General features: G+C 33.0%; 1 protein-coding gene across 1 annotated transcript in view; it reads right to left on the reverse strand.

Annotated features, from left to right (window-relative positions):
- Positions 1-12,589, reverse strand: part of LOC126976412 (galanin receptor type 3) — a 180,843-nt gene extending 168,254 nt beyond the window's left edge. The window contains exon 1 of the mRNA XM_050824732.1: positions 12,349-12,589. The gene's annotated coding sequence lies outside the window, so the exon portion shown is untranslated. The remainder of the gene's footprint in view (positions 1-12,348) is intronic.
- Positions 12,590-13,559: the final 970 nt, after the last annotated feature.

A 13,559-nucleotide genomic window follows, 5' to 3' on the forward strand; every position in this document is an offset into this window, starting at 1 on the left:
CTTACAGTTAATTTAAAACCAATTAGAACAGCTGAAATTTGGACATGTTCAAAAGCTCTCAGAACAGGAATCATATTATTTAACAAAAGGTTTTACGAACAATGAACAAAAGATGTTCAACTAAGTCTTGCCTATTACAAATCTGTCATTTAGGAAGAGTCTTTTGAATTAATAGAAATAATGAAAAGTAAAACTCTATTGTCCTCTGCATGAAAACCAAGAGAATTAAGGTAGTAGTAATCACATTAATTTTTATTATTACTACTTTGTTAAGTATTTTGCCCTGTTCTATACTTACTAGACGCGTAAATATGTCTCAAAATAAAGAAAAAGTACTTTTTTTTAATGAAAATAAGGGACGAAACCAGCAGGACGTTTTGCTTATGGTAATCAATACGCCCTGCCCCTTACAACTCAGTGCCGCTCAGGATTCTCGAAAAACCCAAAAATTCTTAGTCGCACTACAATTGTGCTTTTCACCTTGAGACGTAAGATGTTCAGTCTCATCTCTCATTTGCCCAGTAATTTCACTAGCTACGGCGCCTATCAGACTGGAACTCAGTAATGTTTACACATTACTGCTTCACGGCAGAAATAAGCGCCGTTGTGGTACCCATAATCTAGCCGGCATCCTGTGCAAAGGAGCCTCCCACTGGTACTCATCTAAGTTTAAGTTTAAGCCTGACAATTATAGACGTAAGAGAAATCACCATCTTGCATGGTAGCGCGGCCCGTGCCGCGGGTCTTGAAATTGTTTAATCGCCCCGTAGAAGCGGGAGGTTCCCTTGCACAGCATGCCTATTAGTTTATGGGTATCACAACGGCGCCGTATTTCTGCCGTGAAGCAGTAATGTGTAAAAATTAATGTGTTTCGGTCTGAAGGGCGCCGTAGCTAGTGAAATTACTTCGCTAATGTGATTTAATATCTTATGTCTCAAGGTGACAAGCGCAATTGTAGTGCCGCTCAGAATTTTTGGGCTTTTCAAGAATCCTGATCGTCACTGCATTGTAATGGGCAAGGCCTATCAATCACCATCAGCTGAACGTCCTGCTCGTTTCATCCCTTATTTTCATTAAAAAAAGAAGCCCAACCTGATTGTTATCTATTTACTAATAGACTTGAGGTGTTGGTGCAGTTGCTGCTCCAAGTTTGTGAGTCCTCGCATAATAATATCTAACAATAGCAATGTAATTGATTAGTGAAAATAAAATAAATAAATGAATAATGGAAATCGGGACTTAAGCACAAAATGATTTATAAGTATCTCTAAACCACCAAACATTGAAATCAACTTAGGCGTACGAGTATTTCTCCGAGCAACGTTGTCTTGTTCCTAAGAAAAGTTTCACACTTGAAATTCTCCCGGTGCGGTTTCCTAAGCATTAATTTTCAATCAGTTGACACGCCCATTTCTTTTCCCTGCTATATTTAAATCAATACACAACAAAACCGTTACAAAGAAAGAACATTGAATATATTTTAATGAATCCTTGCTGAATATATTCTACAAACATTATCGAAGCCAAAACAGTGGAGTTTGTCAAAGTTAAGTAAACTTAATTCAATGAGGCTTAAACTAAGCTCTTTTGAATTGTCACTATAAATATTTCTTTTAAATAAGTCATAAGACTGAAACCATTTTAAAAATTTCAAAACAATTAATTAAGAATATACTATAATTGTCCGCATGTTTGTATAGAACAGGGTCGATAACACATTGGAATAGGAAGAGAATAGAACATAACAAAAATTAAAGGAAAATAATTAACGAGCGATCTGGGGGGGGGGGAGTTGAAAGGCTAAGCGTAAAAAGTGGTTTATCTGGATTTCCGGCGAAACTACAAGCGCTTTTTTTTATTTTTATCATTTTCAAAGGCTTCCTAATATATCCAGGCAAAATCTAAAAACTAAGACAACTACAACTGAATATATTGAATTACTACAGATACAATTTTGAAATCATATTAACAAGAGCTTAAGAAACATGTAGGCATATCACACTAGATACAGGTAGTGTATTTTGGGTGCTTAATATAATCTATTAAAATTATAAAATCCTTATTTTGCTGAGTTTCTGCATTAGAACAATTAAACACGTCGGATCAGCCTTGCTATCCAACGCGGTAATGCTGCCAGTATTCTTGGTACGCTTCCACGTAATGATAGTTTTAATTTTATGTAGTCGTAGTATTGTAAATATAGTTATAAGATTTGTTTTGATTAAATAAACATTTATTCAATTAAACACGTTGCTCTTATCCATTAAATCCAAACTAATAGTTTTAGTATTTATCTATTTGTCATTTTGAATGCTTACTTGTATATGCCTTTCTCAAAGAGCACTAAACTAATGTGTATACAATTTTATGAAACGTTCCCAGAAAATTTAGTGTTTGTTCCATTCCAGTCGGTTATAATAAAACAGTTACTTGAAAAAGTATGCTGGACTTTTTGAAGAACAAACATTTCCTGTTGACCGCAAGTTCGGGTACGCTAATAAAACACGGTATGTGACTGAACTAAGAATTGTATACCTCTAAACATTGTCACATTCATTATATTAAATAAATTAAAATATAAATATGTAAAATCATCAAAGCGGCTACTTATTGTGAATAATATATCTAGATACTAGCTGACCCAGCAAACGTTGTATTGCCGATATTAAAATCGCGATACAAAAGTAACTGTTGATCGTAGATCGGTGAAAATTTGAAGTTGTATGTATTTTTTAATGCTGACTCATAATCAAACAAATTAAAAAAAAATTAAAAAAAAAACAATTGGCGTGGACCACCCTTAACATTTAGGGGAAGAAAAATAGATGTCCGATTCTCAGACCTACCCAATATGCGCTCAAAATTTCATGAGAATCGGTCAAGCCGTTTCGAAGGAGTTTAACTACAAACACCGCGACATGAGAATTTTATATCTTTAAACGAGCAATTCTTGTATATATATATATATATATATATATATATATATATAAGTATGCAGGGGATTTCGGGGGTGATAAATCGAACTAGCTAGGTTTCAATTTAAAAAATATGGTTTTATCCATGTTTGAATGAGAAACAGCTACAATAACATTAGAATACAAAGGTAAATTTCGCCACTATATACTATAGCTCAGATGGGACATTGGGTGATCCGGAAAGCAGAAGACCCCGGTTCGAATCCAGATGTCCTATTAGTTTTTTTTTTTGTTCAAATTTTGTACAGTCTTAAAAATCCGAGCAAGACTCGGTCGTGCGGATATTAAGATGATATATGAGCTAGCTCATAATTTGCGTTTCTGAATAATTTTTAGTTTTGTGAATTTCCAAGACACGCCTATCTTCAATGTCAATTTTACTGACAAAGAATCATCAAAATCGGCCCAAGCTTGATTTGGCCTAAATTGGCCCAACTAAGAGCAATCCTACAATGGCGACATTAAATAAACACTCTACTTTAAATTTATAATATTTCTTATAAGATAAGATAACTCTACCCGTGTGTTCATTTCATGTCACCATTATTGTGTCTCGCTGTATATATAATATATTATATTATCAATAAAAAATAATATATTATTTATCAAAAAAAAATTGGAAAGGACTTTACCAAATCAGTAAAATGACATGAATAACTTTTTTAAAAATCAAACGAATAGTATTCAAAATCTTATATATAAAATTCTCGTGTTCCGGTGTTTGTTACCAAACTCCTTCGAAACGGCTGATGCGGTTTGTATGAAGTTTGGTGTGCATATCGGGTAGGTCTGAGAATCGGCCTCATTGTTTAGATTTACAAGAGCGACATCTCAAGTCAATTTCCTAATATGCAAATATTGGGGTTGAGCAGGTTATCAACTGTAAAGTAGATCCTGTAGATGAAGCCACAGCCTGAGAGTTGAACAAAGCATACAAGATTTTATAAAGAGACGTCACTCGAACGGTTAGCTCAGTTGGTTAGAGCACCGGCACGGAACGCCGGAGGTCGTGGGTTCGAGTCCCGCATCGTTTATAAAATTTTGTTGTTTTTCAAATTTTATTTGTGTTTTAATCCTAGAAGTGAGGATTATCACTTTAAAAATATAACAAATTATTATCATTATTAAAATTTTCTCTTTCTTATTATTTATTAAAAAACTTCTCGGTAGAATACTTTTGATATTAAATTAAAGTTATTTTATCTGACGGAGTAATCGGTTGGTCACACTTAACGATTACACCCTGTATAGACTAATAAGCACTATACTCTCTATTATTCGTGCAGTCTAGCAATATAAAATCTGATCTAGAATCAAATATGTGGACTAGTATCAAATATGTGATCCAGAATCAAATAATATGTGATTTAGTATCAAGTATGTGAACTATAATCAAATACACATAATTACTAAATCACAATCTAGAATCAAATATGTGATCTAGAATCTAATATGTGATCTAGAATCAAATATGTGAACTAGAATCAAATATGTGATCTAGAATCAAATATGTGATCTAGAATCAAATATGTGAACTAGAATCAAATATGTGATCTAGAATCAAATATGTGATCTAGAATCAAATATGTGAACTAGAATCAAATATGTGATCTAGAATCAAATATGTGAACTAGAATCAAATATGTGATCTAGAATCAAATATGTGAACTAGAATCAAATATGTGATCTAGAATCAAATATGTGAACTAGAATCAAATATGTGATCTAGAATCAAATATGTGAATTAGAATCAAATATGTGATCTAGAATCAAATATGTGAATTAGAATCAAATATGTGATCTAGAATCAAATAATTATCAAAAAGCTATGTAGTACTAATAATCATAATGTATTATTATATCTCTTAAGACTTTGGTAATTGCCCAAGTGAATAGCATTCTAGATTACTCGATTTATCAATAACTGACATATCGAATTTTCTGTAGAACCTACAAAGAAAATATAGTTTTTTCCGTTTTATTTCGTAATAATGTCTCCTCATACTTTATGAACGTAATATTTTACGAGTTGGACAGGTTAGTAGGACAAGCCATAAGACGACGGTATAATAGTAATAACAAAACAGCCATATGAAAGTAAATGTACCATTAATATTTTATGAGGATAATACCAACGCTGACATTTAATATTTTCTTACAAAAATTCTAAGATGAATGTTGACGATCAAATCAAAGTTTATCGAATTTTTGGGAGTATTCACTTTTAAGTCAGCTATATTTAGTCGATCGGACAGCTTGGTACTATTATATTTCAAGCATAAGGAATTTTTTCGTGGTTTCGACGAGTGAAGAGTTCTTTCCCGAAGTTGGACCTGCCCAACTGGATTATTTGTCCAAAGTAGATGTACTCAGTAATCAACAACTTCGAGAGTACAGTTCCGGAAGTAGGGGTAACATGGACATTTGACATGATCTTCGTCTTGTTCATGTTCTTTTTAAGACCTACTCCTTGGGAAGCTGTATTTAGGCCATCGAGAATGTGGCGAGCATATCTTCCATGGTCTCTGCCATGATTACGATTTCGTCTGCGAATCGAAGGTGAGTGATGTATTCGCCGTTGATATTGATACCCAGCCGTTCCAGTCCAGAAGCTTAAAGACATTAAATTATTAAATATGATAAATTTATAGAATATCGGTCATATCTTGCCTTAAAACAGCATTAACAGCCTTTTTAGTTCTAACAGCAGAGAGTGTGTGTACCCACATATACTTCTTCATTTATTGACAGATAGAATGATGGTCTTCGCCCAGATATACGAATATGTAACTGAAACTTGAATCTACCAAGTGTCAATGTGTATATCAAAGAAAAAGTGGGTGACTCGAGCCAGTCTCGAATAATTTATGACGTTGACGTGCCACATGTTCCTAAAATGCCGAGGTGTGTAGTAAAACTTTGTAAAAATAAACTACAAGAAATAAGAAAGACACTGGGATCACATATTATAAGTAAGTATTTCGTATTTTATTAATTTCAATGTAAAATAACACGAAGCGTATATAAGTTACAAAATTTGAAAGATGCCACGCACACAAGCATCTTTACAAATAGCCAATACATACTACAATTTATAATTGCCGTAGTAAAAAAGCTATTGTTCTTCTAAATCAAAAAAGACCTATCCTAAATCTAAGTAAAAAACCATTAAAATTTTATAGCGTTATAGCTAGATAAGTTGACGTTACAGGAATTAATAAAATACAAATTTTCGAATTGGTTAAATAAAACAGGGGATGAAACTGTTAATAACATATTTCCTTACATGATATATACATGCAGGTAAGTAGTGCTCTGAAGTATATTTCATTATCTAATAAAGATAATATTATGCTATGTTAATAAAATGAATCACATTTCTGTAGATGTAACCAATATTTGTAAGAACGATGCACCAAAACACGTAAGTAAATAATATCTTCATATACTATATGAATTGAAAGAAATACATTATTTATACAGTGCCAAGAGACGGTGTTAAAGCAGATGGATTGGATACATTTCTTCCTCAAGGAATACGGATTTCACTTAATTAATAGAAACTTCCGTTAGTCTTCAGTTTTAAATTGTTCCCATTGGTATTTTTTTAAAGTAAATCATCACAAGCTTGTCAAAGAAAAAATGATTGTCAAATACTCAGAAAATCACCTTTTTATGTGTTTAAACACTCAAATGTAGTTAATTCAATGACTCTCTTGGCTCACTTAAAAATGAAATACTAACATACTTGTAAATCATACTATAAACGTGGCAACTTAAATGAAGTTTCACACTACTTAGTTATAAAACACTTACTTTAAACTATTATTAGTCAATGCTGTGCATTTCTCTTAAACGCATATTAGTATTTTAATTAATGTTACGTTTATATTTGTAAATGTATTAAAATGTATCACAATAAAATTTCAAGGCATTTGTTCAACATTTTGTGGCATTCCAAAAAATGGAAGTTCGGAGAGTGCCTTGTATCGTACTCCATCAAAAGTCTTCACTGTACACAGATCTGTTAAAAATTCTAAAGAGGGAACGCGAACCATCACGACGAAGTCAATTAGGATTTAGGGTTTAGTGATTGATAATGATTAACGCGACTTAGTAAAACGACTCTCCTAAGCATCAGAGTTTTAATAAAAACTACCACGACAAAATGCAAAACATAAGGTTTCAAACAAAGTGATATCAAACATTTTACTGAAAGTTTTATTAAAATACATAAAAACATGTAAGCGTTACAGAAACAAAATACACACTCAGCAGTGGCCTCGTTTTGTGCGTATTTAAAAGTCGTTCATTATTTCTATTGCAGAGAATTATAAAATGCATGAAAGCTTGTTAACATACATAAAAAATATTACACAAAATACCTTCTCCAAAAATGTATTTTAAAAAAACGCAAGTTAAAGTAAGCAAATATATTTTTACCTGTTTACAAAATAAATATAATGTTATACTCAAATAAAATTTGAAAAACAAAATTTTATGAACGATGCGGCATTCGAACCCACGACCTCCGGCGTTCCGTGCCGGTGCACTAACCAAGTGAGCTAACCGTTCGAGTACCGCCTCCTTATAAAATTCTGTTTGCTTTGTTCAACTCTCAGGTTGTGGCTTCATCTACAGGAACTACTTTACAGTTGATAACCTGCTCAACCCCAATATTTGCATATTAGGAAATTGACTTGAGATGTCGCTCTTGTAAATCTAAACAATATGTTATATTTTTAAAGTGATAACCCTCACTTCTAGGATTTATACACAAATAAAATTTGAAAAACAATATTTTATGAACGATGCGGGATTCGAACCCACGACCTCCGGCGTTCCGTGGCGGTGCTCTGACCAACTGAGCTAACCGTTCGAGTACCTGCTCGTTATAAAATTCTGCCACAACCTGAGAGTTGAACAAAGCAAACAGATTTTGTTTTTCAAATGTTATTTGTGTATTATTAATCCTAGAAGTGAGGGTTATCACTTTAAAAACATAACATATTGATATTATATTTATATTGTAATGAAATGCTAATACAAACTAATATAGGTATTATATGTTTTTAAACATTGAAATTATAATGACGGGTACTAACGATATATATTTTATTAATTTGGTGCCCATATTTCGATTTATTGGCATGAATCGTGGTCGCGGTGGGACTGCGGAGGCGGCGAGAAACTCTTGACACATTGCCACTTGACACTAATAGTACATCAATCTGTCCACGTGGTGCCTATTTAGTTTTGGTCTTTGATTCCTTAAATCACGACACACACATTATAGATATTATTCGCAGGTTTATAATTAGGTACCTCCACCTTTTTTATGAAAATGGCTAGTGGAAGCAAGTGATGGTCTCAATAAAGGAGCAATATATGCCCACTTTCAATACATTTCAAAATATTTCGATAGATGGTTTCCTGAAGGAATGGGGCTTAGTCACCAAATCATTCGTAGGTACTATTTTCCTATGATTAAAACCTTTAAAATTTTAGTCGGTCATATTTGCTTAACTAACTGTCTTTGTCATACCCGTGAAATATCTACTATCTATGAAATAGCCAGTGACCATTTGACGTCTTTCAACTCCATTTGAACAATTGATTCTTTTCAAATAGTTCTTCTTATGTTTTCTAAATCAATACTTATAAAAATGTCTTTGGTGATTTCCAAGCAATAAATCAAGTAAAAAGTAGTTCATGTCAACAGCAAGTAACATATACAAATCTTTACATAAGGCCTCGAATGGCGACCACGTGCCGGAAGACGTAGTGTTGCTAGGCCCCCACAAGATGGACCGACGATCTAGTCAACATCGCCAGAACACGTTGGATGAGAACAGCGCACTACCGATCGTCATAACGATCAATAAATCCATTGTCCTGATGTTTGTTTCCAGAGAACCCCTAAACTAATGTATCTATTTTAATGGGGATAACCCCATATGAGGATCGGATAACTTTTATTTCGATTTGGGACCCATAATTAATTTTTTTTTCTATTTTTTTTATTCATATTTTCTGTGAGAGAATTTATCGACGCACGGTTTGACAGTTCTGCTGTGAAACAATTTCATCATTAAAACCAGGGAGCATATTTTACTAAATAATTTTTCATGTTATGAAATATTATTGACAAAATCATAAAAACAGTATTTTATTTATTATGAACAGAACAACGTCTGTCGTCAGTCAGCTAGTATATAATATAATATGTATACTCACCATAAGGTTATTAGAACGTTGGCCATAGACTAAAGATAATTGGAAATGCCAAGGGTGACAATATATTATCTTTTTCTATCAGTCTACAAGAATAATGAGAACAAATGGTGATATATTTTCTATACATTAGTTAGGTTCGTTTGTCTTGTTAGACAAGTTTTTGCTGCTTTTAGTTCGTTTACAAAACTAATAATAGTTTGTTTATTCTCTTGAGTACTTGTATTATGAAGAGCAAGTTTTCCTTGTGATTTCTTGGTGTCGGCCCATTAAATAAGTTCACTTTTTCTGCCTGCCCATATTATTCGTTTTATTTATATGTACTGATTTTTCCAAGAATTTGCCCACTACTTCGATGGCTTTAAATTCGGTTAACCGGTTATCGGTCAAATTTTATCAATTTCAGATTAACATATGCCTTATCAAAGTATGCCCTTTATATCCTTCCTGTACCCCAACGTGTGTGTAAAATTTCTAGATGATGAGGCTGAACCCTGCAGATGTTGTTCTAATAATATTAAAAGAAAAGACAAATTGATTAATAAACGACGTTATGTTAAGTCTCATTAGCCCAGTATTATCACTTTCCTCGGCGGTCAGCTTTATTACTTTAGTGTGCGTGACAAGCTACGTCTTACACTCGCGATTTGTATATTACTTTGTTTTAGTGTGCGTGCATTGCTCAAATAGAGGTTTTCAAAAGTTTTCACAGCTATCACAGTCTATTTAAATGTATAAGTGATCTAAGGTTAAAATTTAGATCATTTATACGTCTAGATAGACTATGACAGCTGTGAAAACGTCGAAAAAAATCGTCGGAGTTTCGAATTAACCTTCGAATTAATTTCTATGAGAGAATTTACTGACGCACGGTTTTACAGTTCTGCTGTGAAACAATTTCATTACGACAGCAGGGTGCATATTTTACGAAGTAATTCTTGATGTTAAGATATATTATTGACAAATTCATAAAAAACATTATTTTATTTATTATATACAGAACAACGTCTGTCGGGTCAGCTAGTATATATATATATATATAAATATATATGTATAAGTATATATATATACACTAGCTATACCATAAAAGTAGATCTTACTTAAACTGAAAATCTTCTGTATTTACTTTTATGGTCAATTCAAATATTTTTATTCAAAATAGGATTCAAAATCACTTGTTGAACGTCAAAAACTAACACCCATTCAAAAAAGACTGCCACAGACCTGAGAAGAACGGGCGCAAGACACTCAGCGGGCTTGTTTTTAACAAAAATATGGATTGCAATGTAATGTCGTACAACATTTAGAAATAAAGAGCCTGAGGGTGTTCGCTTCATTCCCAGTCTGTGGTATCATTAAGAAAATCGTTAATGCTATCGTAACATTACCCACAGAAACGTTTTTTAACAATTCTCTTAAATTTTGTAACACATTTGTTTTGTATATTTTCTGGGATCATATTGTAAAAGCACATCGCCCAATGAAAGACTTACCTTAATAGCCGAGTAGTAGGCATAACAAGTTTATGTTTGTTCCTTGTGTTAACAATATGATTGTCACAATTTAATAAATAACTTATGAAAATTTTTTGAAGTAGGCGTTACTTTGCGGAAATCCATAGTTATCCAAATGTTTGAAGTTTTCTTAAGTGTTAATTCCCCCAATATTTGTCTTTAAACAATTCAACATGTGTTTCGCCTCTGCACGAGGCATCCTCCATGTTGACTGGACAAAATCTGGCACGAGACTATAAATGTTTATTAAACATATTGAGATTTGTTCGATTTGAGTATTGGTGCAAATTTCGTCGTTTGTCTTTATGTTATAATCACGCGATAAACCAAGAAAGTGGTTAAAGAATATAAAATTTTATCTGTTTTATCGTATGCTCCTTTTAAATAAAACACTTTTAAAAGATTAAAACGCGTGCAATTGTAACGGTTTTACATTAGGTGTTTGCGTAAAAGTTACATTACTACATCTGCAGTCCCCCTGAAAACGAGATCTGAAAAGGTCTTGAAACGTCGGTTAAACTAAAATAAAAATGTTACTTTTAAGCAAACACCTAATGTAGAACCGTTACAATTACACGCGTTTTAATCCTTTAAATGCGTTTTATTGTGTAACACTTGCGTTTATCAAAGAAAATACTACGTATCCTCCTTCACAACGTTTCCGTCGAAATAATAAGAAGGTGTTCGTATAATTAATTATATTATTGTCGCTACGTCATTGTTCTGCGACCGAACATTATGAAGCACATTTGTAAACAACCATTAACGCCGCACTTACAGCTACGAAATTCTGTCAGATTGAATATCATTTATTATCAATTAACAATAATTTTCATTACAAACTCTTATTTACTCACCAGTGGGAGGCTCCTTTGCACAGGATGGCGGCTAGTTTATGGGTAACACAACGGCGCCTATTACTGCCGTGAAGCAGTAATGTGTAAAAATTACTGTGAATTCGGCCTGAAGGGCGCCGTAGATAGTGAAATTGTCTTCTGAACAAATGAGACTTAACATAATATAGACGAACGCAATTGTAGTGCCGCTCAGAACTTTTGGGCTTATCAAGAATCCTGAACAGCACTGCATTGTAATGGGCAGGCCGTATCAATTACCATCGGCTGAACGTACTGATCGTCTAATGCCTTATTTTCATAAAAAAAATTGTATTGTTCATAACATAAAGCTTTCTCCCACACATTATTGTGTTAAATTTTAGGTTGGCAATAAGTTGTTGTTGTTTAATAAACGCTATTAATACTGTAAATAAATTTAGAGTTAACAACAATTTGTTTTTTGTTTCTGGAGTTTGAAAATAATGTTTTATCTAACGATAAAACAATGATTTTATGAAAATTTTTAATTTTATCGAAATATTAAAGAATAAAATTCCTTATTTCTGATAAGAATTTGTTTACAAATTCTATGATTTTATTTTAAATTAAATTCATTGAGCCTTTCATTACGTGTGTTTCAGAAGTATACAAAATATTAGAAAGTTTTAAATTTATTAGTAATTTGATTCAAAATCTGTAGAAGCTTAAACATACTTGATAAATTGCAAGCACCTGTAAACATAAACCTCAAAGCAGTGCTTTGAGAAACCGCTACTACCGTAAGCTTACCTCACAATATCCGGAAAAGCCTGTTGCACGAAGCTTTCCATTTTGAAACAATGTCCCAAAGTCCAATCAAACAGAATTCTAAACAGCAACACGAAAATATTTATTCTTAAACTAACTTCCTGTACTATCTATTTTTTTTTAAGTTCACTAAAACACATCTGAATAGTATTTTTTCGTAATTCAGTTTGCGCGACGAAAACTCTTTTCAAAACGAGTTACGGCGTACGTCCTCTCAGTTCGGGGTTCGTGGGCTTACTGATGCGACTGAAATCACGAGAACTGAAGGGTATGTTCACACTGAAACGTTTCCACAACAAACAAAGGGTACTCCGCTTTACGACTTTTCATAAAGTCGTTTTTCTTCGCGCGTGGTAATTCGAAGGCTGATGCCGCGATTACCCAACAGATTTTTCTTGACTGAGCTTTCGCGTGTGCTTTGGTACAGATATATAATATTAATGTGTTATTACACTTGTGCAGGAGGAGAGTTTGATAATTGGATGGCTTTCGAACACATTTAACGAAGGAACAAAGTTAACTCATTAATTTCATCAAGTATTTTATGACGATGAGTTGTTTTAATCATATTTGTTTGCTTTATTCATTCAAGTTGAATAATTCATTATTTATGTAAGTTATAAGAATTAATTCTTCTTACCATAGATCATTAATAGGTCTAGATAGACTATGATTTTGAATTTAGAACTAACCTTTATTTTGAGAAACGCACGCACACTAACAGTATGTAATGTGTCATACCATCGTGAGTGTAAGACATAACTTATCACTCACACTAAACTAATATTCCTGGCCTGTTTTTATCGGTTGTCTAACAGCAAAAGACTCTATGTAGACGCATAAATTATCTAAGCTTCTAACGTATTCTATTGAAAATCTTGCATTATTTTTGTTCTATTAGTTGTAATTTACCGCGCCAAATGTAGATGCGAATATTTTATTAAACGGAGAGTTGGTAAAACCAGTGGAATCTGCTGTATTTCTTGGCATTACTCTTGATTCCAAATTGCAACGGGGCCCCCATATTGAAGGATTGGCGAATAGGCTTAGTTCTGCAGCATATGCGGTTAAGAAAATTAGACGGTTAACTGACATAGATACGGCGCGACTAGTATACTTTAGTTATTTTCATAGTATTATGTCCTATAGTATATTGTTATAGGGCAGTGCGGCCTATATTAATGCCATTTTTG

Source organism: Leptidea sinapis, chromosome 40 (genome assembly GCF_905404315.1).
Source record: "Leptidea sinapis chromosome 40, ilLepSina1.1, whole genome shotgun sequence".
In the NCBI taxonomy this organism is placed as follows: domain Eukaryota; kingdom Metazoa; phylum Arthropoda; class Insecta; order Lepidoptera; family Pieridae; genus Leptidea; species Leptidea sinapis.